The sequence below is a fragment of the Pseudophryne corroboree genome, chromosome 7 (assembly GCF_028390025.1).
Source record: "Pseudophryne corroboree isolate aPseCor3 chromosome 7, aPseCor3.hap2, whole genome shotgun sequence".
NCBI lineage: Eukaryota > Metazoa > Chordata > Amphibia > Anura > Myobatrachidae > Pseudophryne > Pseudophryne corroboree.
Window position 1 is genome coordinate 416,676,234 of NC_086450.1, and position 23,544 is coordinate 416,699,777.

Here is a 23,544-nt window from a genome sequence, read left to right on the forward strand (position 1 = left end):
TAGACTGTCGAATTGTGTCGAATTGAAAAACGGCCGAAAAATTGCCGCGATTCGCCGCTATTTGCATATACCTATAAATGTTATATTTGTTAAAGCCTGGGAAAACCCAGAGAAAAAATGTCAGATCCCCAGAAAGGTTCTGGATGTTTTTCCTTTCCCTGAGGAGAATAGGTAAAAATGGGAAAACCCACCCATAGTTGACACTTCTGTATCCAGACTCTCAAAAAAGGTGGTTACCTGTCCCCGGGTCTACTGCGTTAAAAGAACCGGCTGATCGCCAAATTGACACTACGCTCAAATCCATATACACGGCTTCAGGGGCTATACTACGTCCTACTATTGCCTGTGCATGGATTTCCAAAGCTATAGTGGGTAATTCCAAGTTGATCGCAGCAGGAATTTTGTTAGCAGTTGGGCAAAACCATGTGCACTGCAGGGGAGGCAGATATAACCTGTGCAGAGAGAGTTAGATTTGGGTGGGTTATTTTATTTCTGTGCAGGGTAAATACTGGCTGCTTTATTTTTACACTGCAAATTAGATTGCAGATTGAACACACCACACCCAAATCTAACTCTCTCTGCACATGTTAAATCTGCCTGCCCTGCAGTGCACATGGTTTTGCCCAACTGCTAAAAAAAATCCTGCTGCGATCAACTTGGAATTACCCCCATAGTAAAGTGGTCAGGCACGTTACTTGAGGATTTGGATACAATGGAAAAAAGTGACGTTGAATTGTTTTTACGTAACATTCAGGATTCTGCAGGATTTATGGTGGAATCCATGAAAGACCTGGGTTCGATGGCTGCAGGGATATCTTCCATGTCTATCTCAGCTCGTAGAGGACTTTGGCTGCGCCATTGGTCTGCCGACGCGGAATCCAGGTGTGCGGACCCTACCCTACACAGGTCAGGCTCTCTTTGGGGAAGCGCTGGGTGGGTGGATTTCCACAGCTACAGCGGGTAAGTCACCTTTTCTTCCCTCTGCTGCACCTGCTACGAAGTAACCTTTTTCTTCAGCTACATCCCAGTCCTTTCGGGCTGCTATAACAAGAAAGACCAAGTCGTCCAACACCTTCTTTAAAGGAGGTCGGCCAAAATCCAAGAAACCTGCTGCGGCGGGCTCCCAGAAACAGAAGCCTGCTTCAGGTACACCATAGTCCTCAGCATGACGGTGGACAACGCGGCTTGGAGGTGAGGCCGGTGGGGGCGAGACTCGGGCATTTCAGCCACGTCTGGGTGTCGTCCGGCCTGGATCCCTGGGTGCAAGATATTGTGTCCCAGGGGTACAGGCTGGTGTTTCAAGATCTCCCTCCTCGCCGCTTCTTCAAATCAGGCTTGCCAGACAGGGCTATCTTACAGGAAGCCATCCAGAAGTTGGTGGAGTCACAGGTCATTGTACCAGTTACATCCCATTTTCAAAACAAAGGTTACTATTAGAACCTTTTCATGGTACCAAAACCGTATGGTTCGGTCAGGCCCATTTTGAACTTAAAATCGCTAAACCCCTTTCTGAGGGAGTTCAAGTTCAAAATGGAGTTTCTGAGGGCGGTGATATCAGGTCTGGAGGAGGGGGGAATTCCTGGTATCCCTGGATATCAAGGATGTGTACCTCCACATTCCGATTTGGCCGCCACATCAAGCTTTTCTCCGATTCGCACCTGTCAGACAGTTATTTTCAGTTCCAGGCCTTGCCATTCGGCCTCTCCACAGCACCGAGGGTATTCACCAAGGTGATGGCGGAGATGATGGTTCTCCTCCGCAGAAAGGGGGTGAACATAATTCCATATCTGGACGATCTGCTAATAAAGGCATCGTCCAAGGAGAAGCTATTACGGTCCACTGTTCTCACGACCCATCTACTCAGGGACTACGGTTGGATCCTGAATCTTCCAAAATCACATTTGAAGCCGACCAGGAGGTTGTCCTTTCTGGGAATGATCCTCAACAGAGGTGCAGAGGGTGTTTCTTCAGGAGGAGAAAGCGTTGGTGATATAAACAATGGTCCAGGATGTTCTGAAGCCAACCCATGGGGTATAGACGGGTCCACTAGGTTTATCAGTGCATTCGCCTTCTGGGGAAGATGGTGGCCTCTTACGAGGCTCTCCAGTACGGGAGGTTTCATGCTCGACCCTTTCAACTGGATCTCCTGGATAAGTGGTCGGGATCTCATCTACACATGCACCAGAGAATACGTCTGTCGCCAAAGGCCAGGATTTCACTCCTCTGGTGGCTGCAAATGCCTCACGTTCTGGAGGGCCGCAGATTCGGGATTCAGGACTGGATCCAAGTCTCCGGGGCTGGAGCACAGTCACTCAAGGGGAGACCTTCCAAGGAAGGTGGTCAAGTCTGGAAGCCGGCCTACCAATAAACATTCTGGAACTAAGAGCCGTCTACAACGGTCTTCTCCAAGCGGCCCATCTTCTGCGAGATCGAGCCATTCAAGTGCAGTCGGACAATGTAACGACAGTGGCTTACATAAACCGACAGGGCGGAACGAAGAGCAGAGCTGCAATGTCAGAGGTAATAAGAATCATCCTCTGGGCAGAAAAATACGCGTTGGCGCTGTCAGCAATCTTCATTCCAGAAGTAGACAACTGGGAAGCGGAATTCCTCAGCAAACGCGATCTCCATCCAGGAGAGTGGGGACTCCATCCGGTGTTGTTCACGGAGGTAACAGATCTTTGGGGTGTACCTCAAATAGACATGATGGCCTCTCGCCTCAACAAGAAGCTTCGGCGGTATTGTTCCAGGTCGAGGAACCCGCAAGCTGTGTCGGTGGACGCCCTAGTGACTTCTTGGGTGTTCCAGTCGGTATACGTGTTTCCTCCGCTTCCACTCATTCAAAGAGTTCTAAAACTCATAAGGAGAACAAGAGTTCAGGCGATCCTCATTGCTCCAGATTGGCCAAGAAGGGCTTGGTAAGCGGATCTTCTGGATCTACTGCTAGAATAGCCGAGGCCTCTTCCTCTTCGGGAGGGCCTGCTGCAGCAGGGGCCGTTCGCTTATCAAGACTTCCCACGGCTACGTTTGACGGCACGGAGGTTGAACGCCAGATATTAGCTCGAAAGGGCATTCCGAACAAGGTTATTCCTACCCTGATACAGGCTAGGAAAGGAATAACGTCTAAACATTACCATCGTATTTTGAAAAAATATATATCTTGGTGCGAGTCCAAGAAGTTTCCTACAGTGGAGTTTCAACTGGGACGGTTTCTCCTCTTCCTGCAAGCAGGTGTGGATATGGGCCTGAGGTCGGGATCCGTAAAGGTCCAGATTTCGGCCCTATCCATTTTCCTCCAGAAGCAATTTGCTTCCCTCCCTGAGGTTCAGACTTTCTTGAAAGGGATTCTGCACATCCAGCCTCCCTTTGTGCCACCTACGGCACCATGGGATCTTAACGTGTCACACACCATAGGCGGCGTTCACCGCGCTTACCCCTGCGTGCCTGCTGGTCTGTGTTGCGGCCTCCGCCTTCGGTGGTCCACGGGCTCCGGCGTCTGGATGCCGCGGCTCCCGGCGGTTCCCCGGGGCATGGGCGCCGCCATGACACCCGGCATCACGTGGGCGGGGAGCAGGTGACGTCATCGGACTGTTCCGCCAATCCAGCGGAGGCGCGAGATTCAAAGTCAGACGCCGGGCAGAGCCTCGGCGCCTGAGTATCGTCTTTTCCCCTGACGTGGATGCCAGTGCTCTTGTTCCCGACGTATCACTCTGCAGTCGTACCCCACTTCCAGGTGCCAGTTGCTGCACAGTTCAGCGTATACTGCGGCTGGTGTGTTTCTCTGCAATCCAGTCACCAGTGCTTCTTGGGAGTCAGCGTGTGCTGCGGGCTAATCACCGCTCTCAAGTTCTACAAATCATCAGTGTCTTTAATCACCGCTCCCAAGTTTTGCAAGTTGCCAGTGTCTTTAACCACCGCTCTCAAGTTCTACAAATCATCAGTGTCTTTAACCACCGTTCACAAGCTCTACAAATCAGTGTCTTTAACCACCGCTCACAAGTGTTTCAAATCGTCAGAGTCTTTAACCACCGTTCACCAGTTCTTCAAATCACAGGTATCTTTAAAAACATCACTTACAAGTTCTTCAGTCATTATTATCTTGTACCAACACTCACAAGTACTTCTTTTCCTGGAATCCTTAGCATTGCTTACAAGTTCTCCTATAGGCCTAGACATTTCCCCATACGTTCCTTCTCTGCCATGTGACATTGTGTTGCTCTCTTCCTGCAATAAAGTTCTTTAATATTTTCACCAAGCTTTACTGTCAGAGTCCTGTATGAGGAAGACTTATATTAAGCCATCCCTGTTCCGACCCAACTGTGGTTCCTCTCCCCTACCATCGGGAGAACCCCCGAGTTCACAAAACCTCCAACCTAGGTCAGTGACAGTATACTCAGGCGCCATGGACCCGGGGGATCGGAGCCCAGCGGCAAGTACCATCCAGGACTTGATTTCTCGAGTACAAAGTCAGCAAGCAGCACAGGGCAGGTGATGCATTATCTCCAGGAATTGTCTGGCCGGCTGGATCAAATTCAGACTTCTCTGGCTTCAGTAGTACCGGCCCCAGCTCCAGTGCCTGCTCCAGTGGTTGTTTCTAGTAATGTTCCATCCTCCTCTGGAACCAGGTCACGCCTTCAGCTCCCTACTTCTTCTCGCTATAATGGGAATCCTAAGAATTGCCGTGGTTTTCTCAATCAGTGCGAGGTACACTTTGAACTTCTTTCACATAACTTCCCTACTGATCGGTCTAAGGTGGCATACATTATTTCTTTGCTCGAGGGTTCAGCGTTGGATTGGGTGTCTCCGTTATGGGAGCAATCTGATCCATTGGTTTCTAGTTACACCAATTTCATTGCGTCATTCCGGAGGATCTTTGATGAGCCAGGCAGGACGACCGCTGCCTCTGCAGACTTGCTTCGTGTCCGACAAGGCTCTCGTTCAGTGGGACAGTATGTGATTAATTTTCAGACCATAGCCTCAGAACTGCGTTGGAATAATGATGCCCTTCGGGCTGCCTTTTGGAACGGGCTCTCCGATCGTCTAAAGGACGAGTTGGTCACTAGAGATTTGCCGGATTCTTTAGAACAGTTGATCTCGCTCTGTGTAAAGGTGGATCTTCGCATGCAGGAACGAGGTGGCGAACGTAGTCGGTCAGATCGATCAAGGGTCCGATCTTTTCCGTCTAAACAAACGGTTATTCCAAATCCTGATGAACCCATGCAGATTAATCGATCTCGGCTGTCCCCAGAAGAACGTCAGCATCGTCGTGAGGGTAGACTCTGCCTCTACTGTGGAGCCGCGGATCATTTTCTCAAGTTTTGCAAGTCTCGTCCGGGAAACGGGCAGTCCTAGCTTGTTCCAGAGGAGTCGAGCTAGGGGTTTCTTCTAAACCTTCTCCGTCAGTGGACTGTTTACTCTCCGTGTCTCTGTTCTCCGAGTCAATAGCCAAACCCGTTAAGGCTCTGCTGGACTCAGGGGCTGCAGGAAATTTTATTTCCCTTTCCTGTGCTCAGAATCTGGGTTTTCAGCTACGGTCGGTCGAACGACCTATTACGTTGACTGCTATCAATGGTACCCAAATTTCTAACGGTCTGATTTCAAGTTGTACAGTACCAATCAAACTGCAAGTGGGAGCTCTGCATCAAGAACATCGGGAGTTCCTAGTGATTCGGGAGATGCCCCACGATCTGGTTCTTGGCCTTCCTTGTCCTTCACAACCCTCACGTCGATTGGAGTTCGACACAAATAACATCTTGGAGTCCTTTTTGTCATTCAAATTGTCTCACCCCTGTCTATCCGCTCCGTGTATCTTCCAAGTCAGATGAAGGGCTCATTCCGGAGGCCTATCGGGAGTTTTCCGACGTGTTCTCGGAGCAAGCGGCCGATCTGCTACCACCGCATAGACCCTGGGACTGTCCCATTGAGCTCATTCCGGGGAAAATGCCACCTCGGGGTCGCACTTATCCCTTATCATTACCCGAGACCCAAGCTATGTCGGACTATATCAAGTCTAATCTGCAGAAAGGATTCATCCGCCCCTCTACCTCCCCGGCGGGGGCGGGATTCTTTTTTGTGAAGAAGAAGGACGGAGGGCTAAGACCATGTATTGACTATCGTGGTCTAAATGATGTCACCATTAAGAATAAGTATCCATTGCCGCTCATTACGGAGCTCTTTGATAGAGTTCGCGGAGCCTGAGTTTTCACCAAACTTGATTTAAGGGGAGCTTATAATTTGATACTTATTCGACAGGGAGACGAATGGAAGACGGCCTTCAATACCAGGGACGGGCATTACGAGTACCTGGTAATGCCGTTGCCTCAGCAACGCTCCTGCCGTCTTCCAGGGATTCATTAACGAAGTCTTTCGGGATATGCTATACCTAAGTGTCGTGGTATATTTGGATGACATTCTGATATTTTCTAAAAATCTCACAGGAGCACAGAACACAGGTCAAAGAGGTACTTCTTCGATTACGAGAGAATCATCTTTATGGCAAGATTTCCAAATGTACCTTTGAGGTTTCTTCTATTCCATTTCTGGGTTACATCATTTCGGGCACGGAGCTTCGTATGGATCCAGAGAAACTCTCTGCCATCCGGGACTGGACTCAGCCTCTTTCTTTGAAAGCGGTACAACGATTTCTGGGCTTTGCAAATTACTACCGGAAATTCATAAAGGAATTCTCTACCATCGTGGCACCTATTACTGCCCTAACCAAGAAGGGTTCTGACCCAAGTCATTGGTCCTCCGAAGCTATAGCAGCGTTCGCTCAGTTAAAGGCAGCCTTTATGTCCGCTCCAGTACTTCAGCAACCAGATTTTTCAAAACCATTCTTTTTGGAGGTTGATGCTTCCACGGTAGGCATAGGTGCCGTGCTTTCGCAGTACGCTCCAGATGGGAAGTTACATCCATGTGGTTTCCATTCTCGCAAATTCTCTCCTGCGGAACAGAATTACACCATTGGAGACAAAGAGCTTTTGGCAATAAAATCTGCCTTGGAGGAATGGAGATATCTTTTGGAAGGTGCTAAACACCCAATTACAATTTTCACTGATCATAAGAATTTGCTGTACCTCAAGACGGCCCAGTGCTTGAATCCCCGTCAAGCTAGATGGGCGCTCTTCTTTACTCGGTTTTCGTTTGTCATTATGTACCGGGCTGGGACTTTTAACACCAAGGCTGATGCTTTATCCCGTTCCTTAACAGCTTCGGATGAGGAGAATTCCGTTGAGAAGGCTTCGATTCTCAGTCCAGTTTCTATGTCAGTGGCTCCCACCGCTCTGGGTCCTCCTCCTGGGAGAATGTCTGTGCCAGTTAAATTTCGACCAAGGTTGTTGCAGTGGGCTCATATCTCCAAGTTTTCCGGTCATCCTGGAGTTCAAAAGATGTGGGAGTTTCTACGAAGGTCCTACTGGTGGGACACTATGAAGAAGGATATTCAAGATTATGTTAACTCATGTCCTCAGTGTGCTCAGCACAAAATTCCTTGTTTGCCTCCTGCGGGGTTTTTGCATCCACTGTCCATTCCTCAGAGGCCTTGGACCCATATCTCTATGGACTTTGTCACTGAATTGCCCCTCTCCAAGGGTCACACTGAATTGCCCCTCTCCAAGGGAACACAATTATCTGGGTAATTATCGACCGTTTCTCTAAGATGGCACATTTTGTACCTTTGACCGGGTTACCATCAGCGCCCAAGTTGGCTTTGTTATTTATCCGAGAACATTTCCGCCTGCACGGTTTACCTCAGGAAATCGTCTCTGACCGGGGGTACAATTCACTGCAAGATTCTGGAGAGCTCTCTGTACGGCCTTACAAATAAAACTCAAGTTTTCATCCGCTTACCATCCACAGACCAAAGGGCAAACTGAACGCGTCAATCAAGATTTAGAGACTTTTCTCCGTGTTTATCACTCTCCCTCGCAAGATGATTGGGTGGAACTGTTGCCATGGGCCAAGTTTGCCCATAATCATCTGTACCACTCTTCGACTGGTGAGTCCCCATTTTTCACTAATTATGGGTTCCATCCTCAAGTTCCTGAATTACCCATTTGTCCTCCGGAGGATGTTCCTGCTACAGCCTCTACTCTTCGGCACTTCAGTCAAATTTGGAGTCGAGTTCATGCTACTCTCAAGAGAGTCTCCGGCCGCTATAAGTTCTTTGCGGATAGGAAGCGACGAGCAGCTCCCCAATACAAGGTTGGTGACAGGGTATGGCTCTCCACCCGCAACCTCCGGTTAAGGGTGCTCACTATGAAATTCGCCCCATAGTTTATTGGTCCTTACCCCGTGTTACAAGTCCTGAATCCGGTTGTTTGCAAATTGGGATTGCCTTCCCACCTCCGGATACCAAACTCCTTTCATGTTTCTCTCCTTCGCCCCCTTATTTTAAACCGGTTCCATTTAAAGTCCCCGAGGCCAACCTCTGCAGAGTCTGAAGCTGGAACGGACTTTGAAATCAAAGCTATTCTTGACTCTCGTTATCTTCACAAGAATCTACAGTATTTAGTGGAGTGGAAAGGTTTTGGCCCCGAGGAGAGGAGCTGGGTCAAGGCTACAGAAGTTATGGCTCCCCGACTGGTGCGGATTTTCCATTCCAGACATCCAACAAAACCTGGAAAGTGTCCGGGGGCCACTCCTGGAGGAGGGGGTACTGTCACACGCCATAGTCGGCGTTCACCGAGCTTACCCCTGCGTGCCTGCTGGTCTGTGTTGCGGCCTCCGTGTCCTAAGTCTGTTAAGGCCCACTCTACTCGTAAGGTGGGTTCTTCCTGGGTGGCTGCCCGGGGTGTCTCGGCTTTACAGCTTTGCCGAGCGGCTACTTGGTCTGGGTCGAACACGTTTGCAAAGTTCTACAAGTTCGATACTTTGGCCGCTGAGGAGCTGAAGTTTGGTCAATAAGTTCTGCAGGAGCCTCCGCGCTCTCCCTGCCGTTCTGGGAGCTTTGGTACATCCCCATGGTAATAATGTGGACCCCAGCATCCTCTAGGACAGGCATTCCCAACCACAGTCCTCAAGGCACACCAACAGTGCAGGTTTTAGTGATATCCAGGCTTCAGCACAGGTGACTTAATTACTAGCTCAGTTACTTTGATTTAACCATCTGTGCTGCCATTTTTTTCTCTGCTCTAGGACGTAAGAGAAAATAGGATTTTAATTACCTACCGGTAAATCCTTTTCTCGTAGTCCGTAGAGGATGCTGGGTGCCCGCCCCGCACTTCGTGATCCTGCAGTGGTTACTTAACCAAGAACTAACCAGTACTGAACTAAGTATTGTTTTGTTACTTGGTTAAGTAATATTGTTCAGCCGTTGCTGATGGTTCAAGCTAGTTAGCTTGGTTTGCCTTGTGTGTGAGCTGGTGTGAATCTCGCCACTATCTGTGTAAAATCCTTCTCTCGAAGTTGTCTGTCTCCTCGGGCACAGTTTCTATACTGACTCTGGTAGGAGGGGCATAGAGGGAGGAGCCAGCCCACACACTCAAACTCTTAAAGTGCCAGTGGCTCCTAGTGGACCCGTCTATACCCCATGGTACTAATGTGGACCCCAGAATCCTCTACGGACTACGAGAAAAGGATTTACCAGTAGGTAATTAAAATCCTATTATTGGAGTCATTGGGGGTAATTCAGATCTGATCGCAGCAGCAAATTTGTTAGCAGTTGGGCAAAACCATGGAGGTCATTCCGAGTTGATCGCTCGCTAGCTACTTTTTGCAGCGCTGCGATCAGATAGTCGCCGCCTATGGGGGAGTGTATTTTAGCAAGTGTGCGAACGCTTGTGCAGCTGAGCGGTACAAAAATGTTTTGTGCAGTTTCTGAGTAGGTTTGAACTTATTCAGCCACTGCGATCACTTCAGCCTGTCCGGTCCCGGAATTGACGTCAGACACCCGCCCTGCAAACGCTTGGACACGCCTGCGTTTTTCCAACCACTCCCAGAAAACGGTCAGTTGCCACCCACAAACGCCTTCTTCCTGTCAATCTCCTTGCGATCGGCTGTGCGAATGGATTCTTCGTTAAATCCATCGCTCAGCAACGATCCGCTTTGTACCCGTACGACACGCCTGCGTATTGCGGTGCATACGCATGCGCAGTTTTGACCTGATCGCACCGCAGGGAGAGTTCGATTTGGGTGGGTTATATTGTTGCTGTGTAGGGTAAATACTGGCTGCTTTATTTTTACACTGCAATTTAGATTTCAGTTTGAACACACCCCACCCAAATCTAACTCTCTCTGCACATGTTACATATGCCCCCCCCCCCTGCAGTGCACATGGTTTTTCCCAACTGCTAACATAGTTGCTGCTGCTATCAGATCTGAATTAGGCCCATTTGTATAGAGCAATCTATTATCAACCTTTATTTTTATGCACAAAGATCAATAATCAGTCTCACAAGAGGCTCTATTTGGAAGGAATTGGTATACAGCACAGTAACTAACATGTTTCTGTATTGTATGGCAGTCACTGAGATGCTTTCTGTATTATGTGGCAACCATTGGGATGCTCTCTGTATTGTATGATGGGTACTGGGATTCCCACCAAAGAGTGTGAATAGTCCCTGCTGGTCGGCATTTTGAGCGGGCAGGATGTAGTGTTCGGTCACATAACTACATCCCTTACATTACAGGAGACAGCAGCTTGTGCTCATGTAATAAAAACACATTGCAGACATAAAACTCTGACCTATCTAACCATTTTCCGTTCTAAACTATTGTTTACAATGAAGTAGTGAGGTGCCCTCCAGGACCTGTCCTGGCTGCATAGGGGACATACTAATAGGAATGACACTCTGGTCATTGACTATGGTCAGAATTGGTGGAAATTGTGTTCCCAGATTAGAAATCTCGGTTGGAGCTGGTGTTGAATGTAGAAACCTAGGTGGCTTTATGAAAGTCCCAAACATGAAAGGGTCACTTAAATAGGAGGCGTAGTTTAAGAGAACTGGGTGCCGGACTGGAACCAGTAATACCAAATACCGGACTGGAACTGAGTATGTTGGATGCCGGGCTGGGAATGGCTATGCTGGATAACAGTCCCGCAGGAAGAACTGCTGGAGTCAGTAGTACGGCAAGGATGTGAAGAGAGGACCACTGAACTAACTGGACTGGAAGTGGTACTGCTGGGAGCAGTAGTACTGAAGGACAGATCAGAGCAGAAGACTCTATAAACCAGGATGGAATTGCTGGGAGCAGTGGTTCTGCATGACTGGTTAGAGCAGGAAACTCTATTAGCCAGGCTGGAACTGCTAGGAGTAGTGGTGCTGCAGAACAGGTCTGGAACCAAATGGCAGACACTAAGAAGCTGGAAGCTGATCAGAATGATCAGGAGTCATTGAGTCAAGACACGCTGGGGTAAAGAGTCATTGAACTGGCAACTGGCCAGGGCTTCAGGGAGCACCTTTATAGGGACTGTTGACTGGTGATTGAAAGCAGGTGTCATGGGACTAGAAGTAGACTTGCAATTGGCTGAGATACAGTCAGGCGACACTCTCCAAGATGGTGGTACCCAGTGACAAGAGGGTTGTGTCTATGTTCCCTTCGTGATCAGGACAAGGAAGTGACAGCACTAGAGGGCAATAGATAACTTCCGCCCTTACAGCACCTTAATGTTTCATCCATTCTCTGTTCATTTGAGGTTATTTTGTTGTATCTCTGCACTATTGTACGCTCGCCATGTTTTGGGCTTGGTGTCTCGCTTCGCTCGCCACAGGTTACTATTCAAAATAGTTTGTGACATGGACCCAGGGGCTTTTGGGAAAGGTCCTCTCCACGAAGGGTAACTAGACACTACCGTGACCAGAGCCAGTGGGAGTAGACTGAGAGTGGATGCCGGGTCCAAGTGAAACATGGCTGCAGGTGCAGTATTGAGCAGGAGAGAGACAGTAGACCCCCTGGGAACCCCTGAAGCAACATGCGCACCAGCAAAGCATTAAGTGCCGTAAACGGGCAGCCAGGACCTGACAACTATAATGGAGGAAAACAGAACTTTTATGTATAGTTCATAAAATCTTAAACCTATGCAATATATCTACAGCACACAATCTACCTTCAGCACACATCTTGCTAAGATGATTTCACACGTTACATGCGGAATAATATGGAACGATGGCTGATTGCCAGGGAATGACAGCTGTTTAATTTGCCATCACTAAGCAAAAATGTAATCAAAACAGTGCATATGTCCCATATAACACCCTGATTTTTCTATGATCTCTTAAGCGCACAAACTAATCCCTATCCATATGCGCCTGCCTACACCTGTACCTTACTATACACATAACATAATGAGGAATGACAGCTGTTTTATTTGTCATCCCTAAGCAAAAATAGCATTAAAACAGTGCATATGGCCATATAGAAACATAAAACATAGAATTTGACGGCAGATAAGAACCACTTGGCCCATCTAGTCTGACCCTTTTTTATTTTATCCTTTAGGCAATCTCAACCCTTTTTTAACCTTCATTCTTTGTAAGGATATTCATATGCCTGTCCCAAGCATGTTTAAATTGCCCTACAGTCTTAGCCTCTACCACCTCTGATGGGAGGCTATTCCACTTATCCACTACCCTTTCTGTGAAGTAATTTTTCCTTAAATTTCCCCTGAACCTCCCCCCCTCCAGTCTCAATGTATGCCCTCGAGTTCTAATACTTCTTTTCCTTTGAAGAATGTTTCCCTCCTGAACTTTGTTAAGACCCTTTATATATTTGAAAGTTTCTATCATGTCCCCCCTTTCCCTTCTCTCCTCCAAACTATACATGTTAAGATCTTTTAGCCTTTCCGGGTAAGTTTTGTGATGTAGGCCATGCACCATTTTAGTTGCCCTTCTTTGTACACTCTCTAATGTATTTATATCCTTCTGGAGATAGGGTCTCCAGAACTGGACACAGTATTCCAGATGGGGCCGTACCAATGACCTATACAGTGGCATTATCACTTCTTTTTTCCTGCTACTGATTCCTCTCCCTATGCAACCAAGCATCTGACTTGCCTTTCTCATTGCTTTGTTGCATTGCTTTCCTGCCTTCAAGTCACTTGAAATAGTGACTCCTAAATCTCTTTCCTCCTCAGTAGTTTCCATTATAGTACCCTTGATACTATACTTAGCCTTTGGGTTTTTGAGACCCAAGTGCATGATTTTGCATTTTTTAGCATTAAACTGTAGTTGCCACGTTCTTGACCATTTCTCAAGCCTACCTAGGTCATTAATCATTTGTTTGACCCCTCCCGGTGTGTCTACCCTGTTGCATATCTTTGTATCATCTGCAAAAAGGCATATCTTCCCTTCAATACCATCTGCAATGTCACCAACAAAGATATTAAAGAGAACTGGACCAAGTACAGATCCCTGGGGTACTCCACTGGTAACATTTCCCTCCATAGATTGCACTCCATTAACTACGACTGTCTGTTTCCTATCCTGCAACCAGGTTCTTATCCATTTAACTGATTTATAATCCACCCCCAGGCTTTCAAGTTTATTTAGCAGTCTGCGATGTGGGACAGTGTCAAATGCCTTACTAAAGTCTAGATATGCTACATCTACAGCTCCCCCTTGATCTATTATTTTCATCACAGAGTCAAAAAAGTCAATAAGATTTGTTTGGCATGATCTCCCACCAGTAAATCCATGCTGTTTTGGATCCTGTAAGTTGTTTGATTTAAGATATTCCACTACTCTTTCTTTTAATAGTTTTTCCATTACTTTCCCTACTACTGATGTAAGGCTTACTGGTCTGTAGTTACTTGCTTCTTCCTTGCTTCCACTTTTGTGCAGTGGAACTACATTTGCTCTTTTCCAGTCCTCTGGAATAGCACCTGTATTTAGTGACTGGTTAAATAATTATGTTAAAGGTGTAACCAGCACATCTTTTAGCTCTTTGAGTATCCTTGGGTGTATCCCATCTGGTCCCATTGATTTATCCACTTTTAGTTTTGAAAGTTCTGTTAGCACCTTCTCCTCTGTAAATGTATTTTCATTTACCTTATTTTTATGAATGTCCTTGCAATTTAACTGTGGCCTCATCCCTTCTTCTGTAGTAAATACTGAGCAAAAATAATTATTTAGGTAATCTGCTATTGCCTTGTCTCCCTCCACCAAATGCCCACTCTCTGTCTTAAGTCTTATTATTCCTCCACTTGATTTTCTCCTTTCACTTATATACTTAAAAAAAGTTTTGCCCCCTTTATCTACTGACTGGGCCATTTTCTCCTCAGCTTCTGCCTTTGCACCTCTGATCACTTTCTTAGCATCCTTCCGTCTGTCCAGATACACCTCTTTGTCGTTATTATTTTGAGTCTGTTTGTATTTCCTAAAAGCCATCTTTTTTGCTTTCACACTAGTTGATACTCCTTTTGTGAACCACACTGCCTTCCTTTTCCTGGTGCTTTTCCTAACCATTTTGATACAAAGGTCTGTTGCACTTAGTAATGCACTTTTCAGTTTTTTCCACCTCTCCTGCACTCCTTCCAAGTTCCTCCAGTCTGCCAATGAATCACTTAAACATCTCCCCATTTTTGCAAAGTCTGCATTTCTAAAATCCAACACCTTTGTTTTTGTGTGAGAGCAGTTGGATCCTGTCTTTATACTAAACCATACTGCTTGATGATCACTGGATCCCAGGTGCTCACCCACATATATATCAGATATCCTATCACCATTTGTAAGAATTAGATCTAATATTGAGTCTTTGCGAGTGGGCTCCCTCACCAATTGCTTGAGAGATGCTCCCTGTAAGGAATGTAGAAATTTGCCACTTGTAGCTGAACTTGCAAAAGACCCCTCCCAATTTACATCAAGTAAATTAAAGTCTCCCATGATTATGACTTCTCCCTTAAAAGCCATTTTAGAGATGTCCAACAATAGGTTCCTGTCCAAAACCTGCCCCTGGCCTGGTGGTCTATAGATCACCCCAATGCAAATAATGTCCTTCTTCCCAGTTTCTATGGTGACCCAAAGGGCCTCAGTTTTGGCTTCAATATTTTGTATTAAAGTAGCATTTATGCTTTTTTTCACATACATTGCTACCCCTCCTCCTATTCTTCCTATTCTATCTTTTCTAAATAAATTGTAGCCTGGTATAGCTAAGTCCCAGTCATGATTCTCATTGCACCAAGACTCTGTAATTGCCACAAAATCCAGGTTATCCCTTGTCATTATCGCAATTAGCTCTGGAATTTTGTCTCCTAAGCTCCTAGCATTTGCAGACATAGCTTTAAGTATTTTGTCTGTGCATTTGTTAGTAGTAGCCATGTCCACAGCGTACAAAATAAATGACAAGTTTAAAGTTGAAATTATCTGTTTGGGGCGCGGGGCAGGACACAGTTATATACACGCGGGGCAGGACACAGTTATATACACGCGGGGCAGGACATAGTTATACACACGCGGGGCAGGACATAGTTATACACACGCGGGGCAGGACATAGTTATACACACGCGGGGCAGGACACATAGAAACTGATTTTCTTATAATCCCACTAGCAGCTGACACTAATCCCTTTCCATGGGCCTAATTCAGAGTAGATCGCAGCAGCAAATTTGTTAGCAAATGGGCAAAACCATGTGCACTGCAGGGGGGGTCAGATATAACATGTGCAGAGAGCATTAGATTTGGGTGGGTTATATTGTTTCTGTGTAGGGTAAATACTGGCTGCTTTATTTTTTACACTGCAATTAAGATTTCAGTTTGAACACACCCCACCCAAATCTAACTCTATCTGCACATGTTATATATGCCCCCCCCTTACAGTGCACATGGGGGGGTCATTCAGAGTTGTTCACTCGTTGCCGATTTTCGCAACGGAGCGATTAAGGCAAAAATGCGCATGCGCATGGTACGCAGCGCGCATGCGCTAAGTATTTTAGCACAAAACTTAGTAGATTTACTCACGTCCGAACGAAGAATTTTCATCGTTGAAGTGATCGGAGTGTGATTGACAGGAAGTGGGTGTTCCTGTGCGAAAACTGATCGTTTTCTGGAAGTGTGCGGAAAAACGCAGGCGTGCCAGGATAAAACGCGGGAGTGGCTGGAGAAACGGGGGAGTGGCTGGCCGAACGCAGGGCGTGTTTGTGACGTCAAACCAGGAACGAAACGGGCTGAGCTGATCGCAGTGTAGGAGTAAGTCTCGAGCTACTCAGAAACTGCTAAGAATTATTTATTCGCAATTCTGCTAAGCTAAGATACACTCCAGGGGGGCGGCGGCCTAACGTGTGCAATGCTGCTAAAAGCAGCTAGCGAGCGAACAACTCAGAATGAGGGCCATGGTTTTGCCCATTTGCTAACAAATTTGCTGCTGTGATCAGATCTGAATTAGCCCCCATATGCGCCCACCTATACCCCTACCCCAATAACCATTTCCCATAATGCGGAATGACAGTTGCTTACTGTGGTACTATAGTAAGCAGTGTCATTCCGCATTATTGGGTAAATGTATTACCAATCGTTATGGGGGAGAAGCGGTATCAGCGCACGTTATGTTCGTTATACCGCTTCTCCTCCATGTATGATGGCAGCGGTGCCGGCTCAGTGACAGGGGCGCTATGCGCCCACCATATCAGCGCTGCTATCTGTAAGATAGCAAGCCGATATGCTTGGGCATCGCTGAATGGTGGCGATGCCCATACGCCACAGCAGGGACTGAGCTGTCCCTGCATGTGGTGGGTGCCGGCTCCGGACTGTGCTGGGGATCTCGCGTGAGTAGCAAGAGCTCGCAAATGCGCAGAGGAGGCGGCCGGGAAGGAGACACAGTGCGTCAGCTGACGCGCTGTGTGCTCAGGGGGACATCGCCGAAGGGCGCTTCAGGAGACAAGATGTTCTTACATCTTGCCACTATCCCTAGTAATAACTCTTCCGCTGACACAATAAGATAAATACTTAATACATCAGGATATAGATAATGAGCCTGCCAGAGACATCTAGTAGGTGGCAAAGAGCTGTCAGAGTAACCTAGCTGTATGTACTAAGCTGGCATGTCAAGAGAGCTGCATGCTGGAATTTGTAGTTCCTCAACAGGTATTGCCCCAAACAACAATGACACACATAGCCTCAGGCATCTACCATAGCCTCAGGCAGCCGAAGGTGTCCCAAGAAACCCGTCCGACTCACCTGAGCTGCCAGCGCCGAGCGTCCCCCCTCTCCTGCAGGCGGCTACTTCATGTGTCGCAGCATCATCCTCCTCCTCTGTCTTCCCCAGCGGCTAATTGCCGGCATGGAGAGGTCACACTCCCCGCAAGCTGTCATTCAGAAGCCACTTCCGCCCTTTCCCTCATCTGTGTAACTAAGAGACGCTGCGCGCTGCCAGATTAGTCCGGGTGAAATATGAGTCCAGTAACGTAGTTCCGGCTGAAAATAAATATATGGTGGTCCAGATTTAGGGATCCGGTTACTGTAGGTCTGCTGATGGTGCCTGCGCCGCTACAAAATGAGCCGGGCACAGCGGCATGAAAGGGAGGAGGAGCCCTTTCCCCTCATCACCAGCCGGCGGCGCAACAAGGTTTTTTCTTCTTTGCTGTTTTTCTTTCTAATCGGCGCAGTTTGCGTGACGTCATGACGTCGCGCCACTGGATAGCAGCTGCTTAAACGGTAGATGCTAGAATCAAGTGGGCTAAGGGACCTTTTCCGTAAGGGGGAGGAGTTACGACGCAAGGGGGTGGAGCTAGGCCAGCGGGATAGTTCCTCTGCTATCCACGCCACCAACTATTACCTTTAGTAATTAGGTGGTGAGCGAAGCGGAGCGGAGCGAGCCACCGTGCCCGAAGCGTGGCGAGCGAAGCGAGCCCGCGAGGGTACTTTTCGGGTACCCTGTTCGCCCGTAGCTCCTCCCCCTGGTGACGTAGCTCCTCCCCTCAATACGTCACAAGGTCCCTTCAGCCCCTCCGATATAGAACCAACCGCTGCTAAACCGAGCAGAATAGATCTGTGTGGAGGAGCTGCAGGCAGAACGAAGAAGGTAAGTTTGTGCTGGGACTGGAGTGACACAGAATGGGGGTGCTGGAGTGACACATTGGGAGGGAGCTGGAGTGACACATGGGGGGAGCTGGTGTGATACAGAATGGGGAGCTGGAGTGACACTTTGGGGGGGGGAGCTGGAGTGACACTTTGGGGGGGGGGCTGGAGTGACACTTTGGGGGGGGAGCTGGAGTGACACATTGGGGGGGGGAGCTGGAGTGACACATTGGGGGGGGGGGAGCTGGAGTGACACATTGGGGGGGGAGCTGGAGTGACACATTGGGGGGGGAGCTGGAGTGACACATTTGGGGGGGGAGCTGGAGTGACACATTTGGGGGGGGAGCTGGAGTGACACATTTGGGGGGGGAGCTGGAGTGACACATTTGGGGGGGGAGCTGGAGTGACACATTTGGGGGGGGAGCTGGAGTGACACATTTGGGGGGGGAGCTGGAGTGACACATTTGGGGGGGGAGCTGGAGTGACACATTGGGGGGGAGCTGGAGTGACACATTGGGGGGGAGCTGGAGTGACACATTGGGGGGGAAGCTGGAGTGACACATTGGGGGGGGACCTGGAGTGACACATTGGGGGGAGGAGCTAGAGTGACACAGAATGCGGAGATGGAGTGACACATGGGGGGGCTGGTGTGACACAGGAAAGAGAGCTGGAGTGACACATGAGGGGAACTTGTTGGCACAGGATGTGTCTGGAGTGAGGCCTGCTGAAGAAATGGCGGGTGGAATGAGTCTGCTAAAGACCCCAATGGGGATAAAGTGGCTGTTGAAGCACAGGGGGAATGAGGCTGCTGTTCTTGCACAGGGGGAGAAATGGCGGAGAGGAGGCTGAGAGACATATGGGGTAGAGGCTGCAGGAGTTACACAGGGCTGTAGCTGGGGAGGCAAAGGGGGTTAATGAGGCTGCTGAAGATACACAGGGGGAGAGGATGAGGCTGGGGGAAAGGCGTGGGGATTATTAACAATTGCAGGGGCACAGTAATCTTCAATATGACAATTATAAAAAGAAAAATTAGAACAGTTTAATAATCTAATAGTGTTAAATCAGGGAAGTTCACATTTAGCTCTGCCCCCAAACGTCTGTTACTATTATTATCTAGTTGATCCTACGTTGTATGATGATGACATTGGTTATATTTCTGTGCATCCATATGACTTTTGGACCTTGTGATCTGGATGAATAGTGAATAACTACTAAAAGGACTGTCTTTCCAGGGAGGCTCAATTTCTTCAGATGTGCTGTAGAGAAACCATCATATAGGTAAGAGAAGATTAAAGCCAAGCGGCCTGTACTTACAGACACCACACCGCACCCCCCGCATCACACTACTTTGTGCGGGTTGGTTACTAAACTCATGAGCCCCGTGGCTTCTCCTCTTTTAGCAGTGTGCTGCTGCAGGGCGGTGGGGGGGGCCTGTAGCATTTTCACCTACTATATCTACTCAGTGGCGTAGAGAGAGGGGGGGGAGGGTACAAGTTACTTGGGCCCAGTGGGGGCCCAGGTCCATGCCTCCTTTGATTAGTCCATGCCCACTGAAAAGTACCTGGGCTCAGCCAGGCTCTCTACTGCCTTGGCTGGGGGGCATGCCGTGCTCCTATGAGTGGGTGCTTCTGATGTGCTAGACACGCCCCCAAAGAGGAGTGGCCATGCCCGCAGCATGCTGTGGTCACACCCATTCCAGTGGGGACAGGGGGGCCCAGGAAGTTGTTGTACCGGGGCCCAGGATTTCTCTTGGCTGCCCTGTATCTTCTCCAGTGCCTACAGGGGAAGGCTGGAGGGACCCACAAACGTGTATACCTGGGCCCCATAACTCACGCGATTGGCGGTCCATTCCAATCAGGCAACATCAGGAGATTCCGCTCATGCGCAGAAGCTCATTGTATAGTATGAGTGAAATGGCCGAAGGGGAGCTACTATGCATGCGCAGCTCCTCCCCTGCACCCCCCCTCCCTACCCCAGTGACTGATAACAAATGCACAAATAAACATCTCTCAGGGTCCATATGGAAAAAAACATATAAAGTATATTTATTTTTGTACGTAGCTACAGCATCATCTATTAATTATTATAGTTTATTAGGTTTATCAATGCAGAGCTGTTTAAGTTTCTTTTTAAAATGTAATTTATTGCGTAACCTGGTGGTGAGACAAGTACAGTACCATGCTTGTATGGACTATAATGCATTAAGACATTTTTTTAATGTCTTCTATAGTGGTGTGTCTGTCTTTTGTGGATTTATGAAGCTCAAAGGGATTGTCTTTATTAATTGTCAGCCTAGCACCCTGATATACACTACTGCAGTGCGTGCGGTTTTCTGTTTTTATTGTCGTATATATTACCGACTGTGGGGGTAATTCAGAGTTGTTAGCAGTTGGGCAAAACCGCGGGGGTAATTCCAAGTTGATCGCAGCAGGAATATTTTTAGCAGTTGGGCAAAACCATGTGCACTGCAGGTGTGGCAGATATAACATGTGCAGAGAGAGTTAGATTTGGGTGTGGTGAGTTCAATCTGCTATCTAAATTGCAGTGTAAAAATAAAGCAGCCAGTATTTACCCTGCACAGAAACAAAATAACCCACCCAAATCTAACTCTCTCTGCAAATGTTATATCTGTCCCCCCCTGCAGTGCACATGGTTTTGCCCAACTGCTAAAAAATTTCCTGCTGCGATCAACTTGGAATTACCCCCCATGTGCACTGCAGATGTGGCAGATATAACATGTGCAGAGAGAGTTAGATTTGGGTGGGTTATTTTGTTTCTGTGCAGGGTAAATACTGGCTGCTTTATTTTTACACTGCAATTTAGATATCAGTTTGAACACACCACACCCAAATCTAACTCTCTCTGCACATGTTATATCTGCCCCCCCCCCTGCAGTGCACATGGTTTTGCCCAACTGCTAACAAATTTGCTGCTGCGATCAACTCTGAATTAGGCCCTGTGTGCAGCACTCACTGAAGAAGAAACCACGCTTAGTATATCAACATTTCAGTGTTGCTACATTTCCCTCAGGACATACGTATGTCCTGAGGAAAATGTAGCAGCATTGAAACATTGGTATACTAACGCTGTGGTATAGCGTGGTTTCTCCTGCCGTGAGTGCCGTACACAGTCGGTAATTATGTAATCCATTTGCAAGGCATGTGAGGGCAGCGGCCTGCTTGAACTGCTGTTAAGAATGCCAATCTATTATATACTCCCAGATTTTAATGGTAAATGCTATTCAAAATGTCACTACATAATCTAAAAGTGCATGGAATACAGTTTATTTTGTCAATTGGTCTTGTATATGATTAAGGGGGACATTTACTAAGCAGTGATAAGAGCGGAGAAGTGAGCCAGTGGAGAAGTTGCCCATGGCAACCAATCAGCACTGACGTAACATCTATCATTTACATACTATAAAACAGAGCTGCTGATTGGTTAATGGAGCAACATCTCCACTGGCTCACTTCTCCGCTCTTATCACTGCTTAGTAAATGTCCCCCATAGTCCAGATGACGGCCTTCATTCGTGATACTCAAGTTTCACATCACTCGGCGGCTTATTTCCAGCGTTATCGCTGCAGTTTCCTGACGAAGGTCAATTTCATTTGTCTGGCTACGTTAACAAGCAGAATTTTCCTTACTGGATGGAAAACAATCCTCACCAGCTTCATGAAAGGCCTCTACACGGCCAGCGGGTCCATCTGAGAGCTGAGGTCTACAAACATCCACCAGGCACCATTAATGAGTTGCTATATGCAAAGGAATGACCTTATCATACTCAAAACCGATAGAAAATAAACTGTATTCCATTATGTACAAAAATTTTGAATAGCATTTACCATGCCTTTTTTTGTTAACCTTTTTTTCGGGGGCCTCACCCTATATATACGACAAAAGTTGGCAATTCAATCCTTGTACATTCAGATGGACGGGTGTACACCAGGGAGGAGCTTTATAGTGGCATCAGCATAAAGTCACAGCTTTATAATGCAATCCTTCAAGGACAGCTAGAATATGTCACAACACTACTCTGTGCTAGTTACAGACCAATTTCTCTCTTCAGTTTTAAAATTCAACAAGATCCTGGCAAAGAGACGTGATCCTGGCAAAGTGATGTGTTAATCATCACAAGCGTAGTCTTCAAGGAGGTTTCATATCTGACTGCTAAGTGGTAGACAACAACAGGAGAACTGTGGACCTTATATATTCTGAAAACAGGAGTGTAAACCCACACTGGGTGTTTGGGTTGTTTGGCCCTTCCAGAAACTAACATTAGATGGGCTTCAGAGTAGGCTTAGCCATTGTTCGTTTCACAATCATCGCTAATTAGTTCCCAATGGCAAGTATTTTTGTTATTGACGGTGTGAGGCCACCATCCATTGCTTTGTGCCATTGTTCTATTTTTTGTAATATCCCGGCAGTGCATGGGTTACCCCCAACCCCACCCCTTTTGTGCATGCACACATGTCCGCCATTAGTAGTTTGGATCATCAGTGGTTTTCCACCAGTGGTAGTTAGTTGGAGATCAGCAATAGCGGACACGTTGATAGACATCCCTACGTTAGAGGTCGTTTTCTACAAACGATGGCATCCTCATATTATAGTTTGATTGTGGTTGAACTTACAACACAGCGTTCTGGACCCTGTTTTGAATTAAATATGGAGCACGCCAGGGCCCCCTCATATTTCCGCAACTCTTCCCTTTGATGGTGGAGGTCCTGGCAGCAAGGATATGCAATAAACTAAATATCATGGACCTCAAAGGTGGTGACCATAACTACAATCCTTCCATGTACACAGATGATGTTCTTCTTACTTAAACAAATCCCCCAGTTTTATTGTACTGTCTCCACAAAATAAGGACAGATACATCACATGTGTTCCCACTTAACATCGTATCGAATGAACTACCTACGAAAGCATGCTACAACGTCCGGTGATAACACCACTGGGGCAGTACGGATGTTGTAATGGTAAGCATGGGAACAAGGTTTTTGTGCGGACTGTGCACTGAGGTGCACAGTGTTACGGGGAGTACTGCTTATGTTTAACAAGTGGGTCCGTCTTGTTAGATAATGAAGAATAAACAGTTGTGGGTACACAGCGCTCAACCCCGATTTTTGTATACGTTGTGACTATATGAAAACTGAACAGTGCTAAGTGCTTTGCATAAACATTATTTGGTCACACAATTATTTAGAGCAGTATAACAAAAATTACTGTATCAGTGCTGACGTCAGCCCTCGCTCGGTCCCTAATGAAAAAAAAGTCCAAATTCGTATGATATTCTGCAGTGATTAATTCACTAAAAATAAATGTCCCAATGATGCAATAGTTCGTTTGCTGTTACTGTGATGGGAAAAGATGGGGGAGAGGGTCCTTAATTACAATAGACAGATTGCAGCGTCCCGCTAATCTGTGGGTGCTTAGACTTGTTAAAATTCTGGGGATAGAGGCTGTGCTGGATGTGCAGTGTTCGGCTGTGAAAAAGGTAAAGGGGCTCCGGTCTGGTTCTCCGTTCCTTTGCTCCAGCTACCGGTGTTATACTGCTCAAAATAATTCTGTGACTAAATAATGTTTATGCAAAGCA

The 23,544-nt window shown here is 47.3% G+C and overlaps 2 protein-coding genes across 3 annotated transcripts in view; one reads left to right on the forward strand and one right to left on the reverse strand.

Annotated features, from left to right (window-relative positions):
- Positions 1–17,487, reverse strand: part of PIGQ (phosphatidylinositol glycan anchor biosynthesis class Q) — a 45,876-nt gene extending 28,389 nt beyond the window's left edge. The window contains exon 1 of the mRNA XM_063934761.1: positions 17,110–17,487. The gene's annotated coding sequence lies outside the window, so the exon portion shown is untranslated. The remainder of the gene's footprint in view (positions 1–17,109) is intronic.
- A 113-nt stretch (positions 17,488–17,600) lies between these two features.
- ASB8 (ankyrin repeat and SOCS box containing 8) overlaps positions 17,601–23,544 on the forward strand; it is a 57,777-nt gene continuing 51,833 nt past the window's right edge. For both annotated transcript variants that reach the window (XM_063934762.1, XM_063934763.1), the window contains exons 1-2: positions 17,601–17,953; positions 19,182–19,227. The gene's annotated coding sequence lies outside the window, so the exon portion shown is untranslated. The remainder of the gene's footprint in view (positions 17,954–19,181; positions 19,228–23,544) is intronic.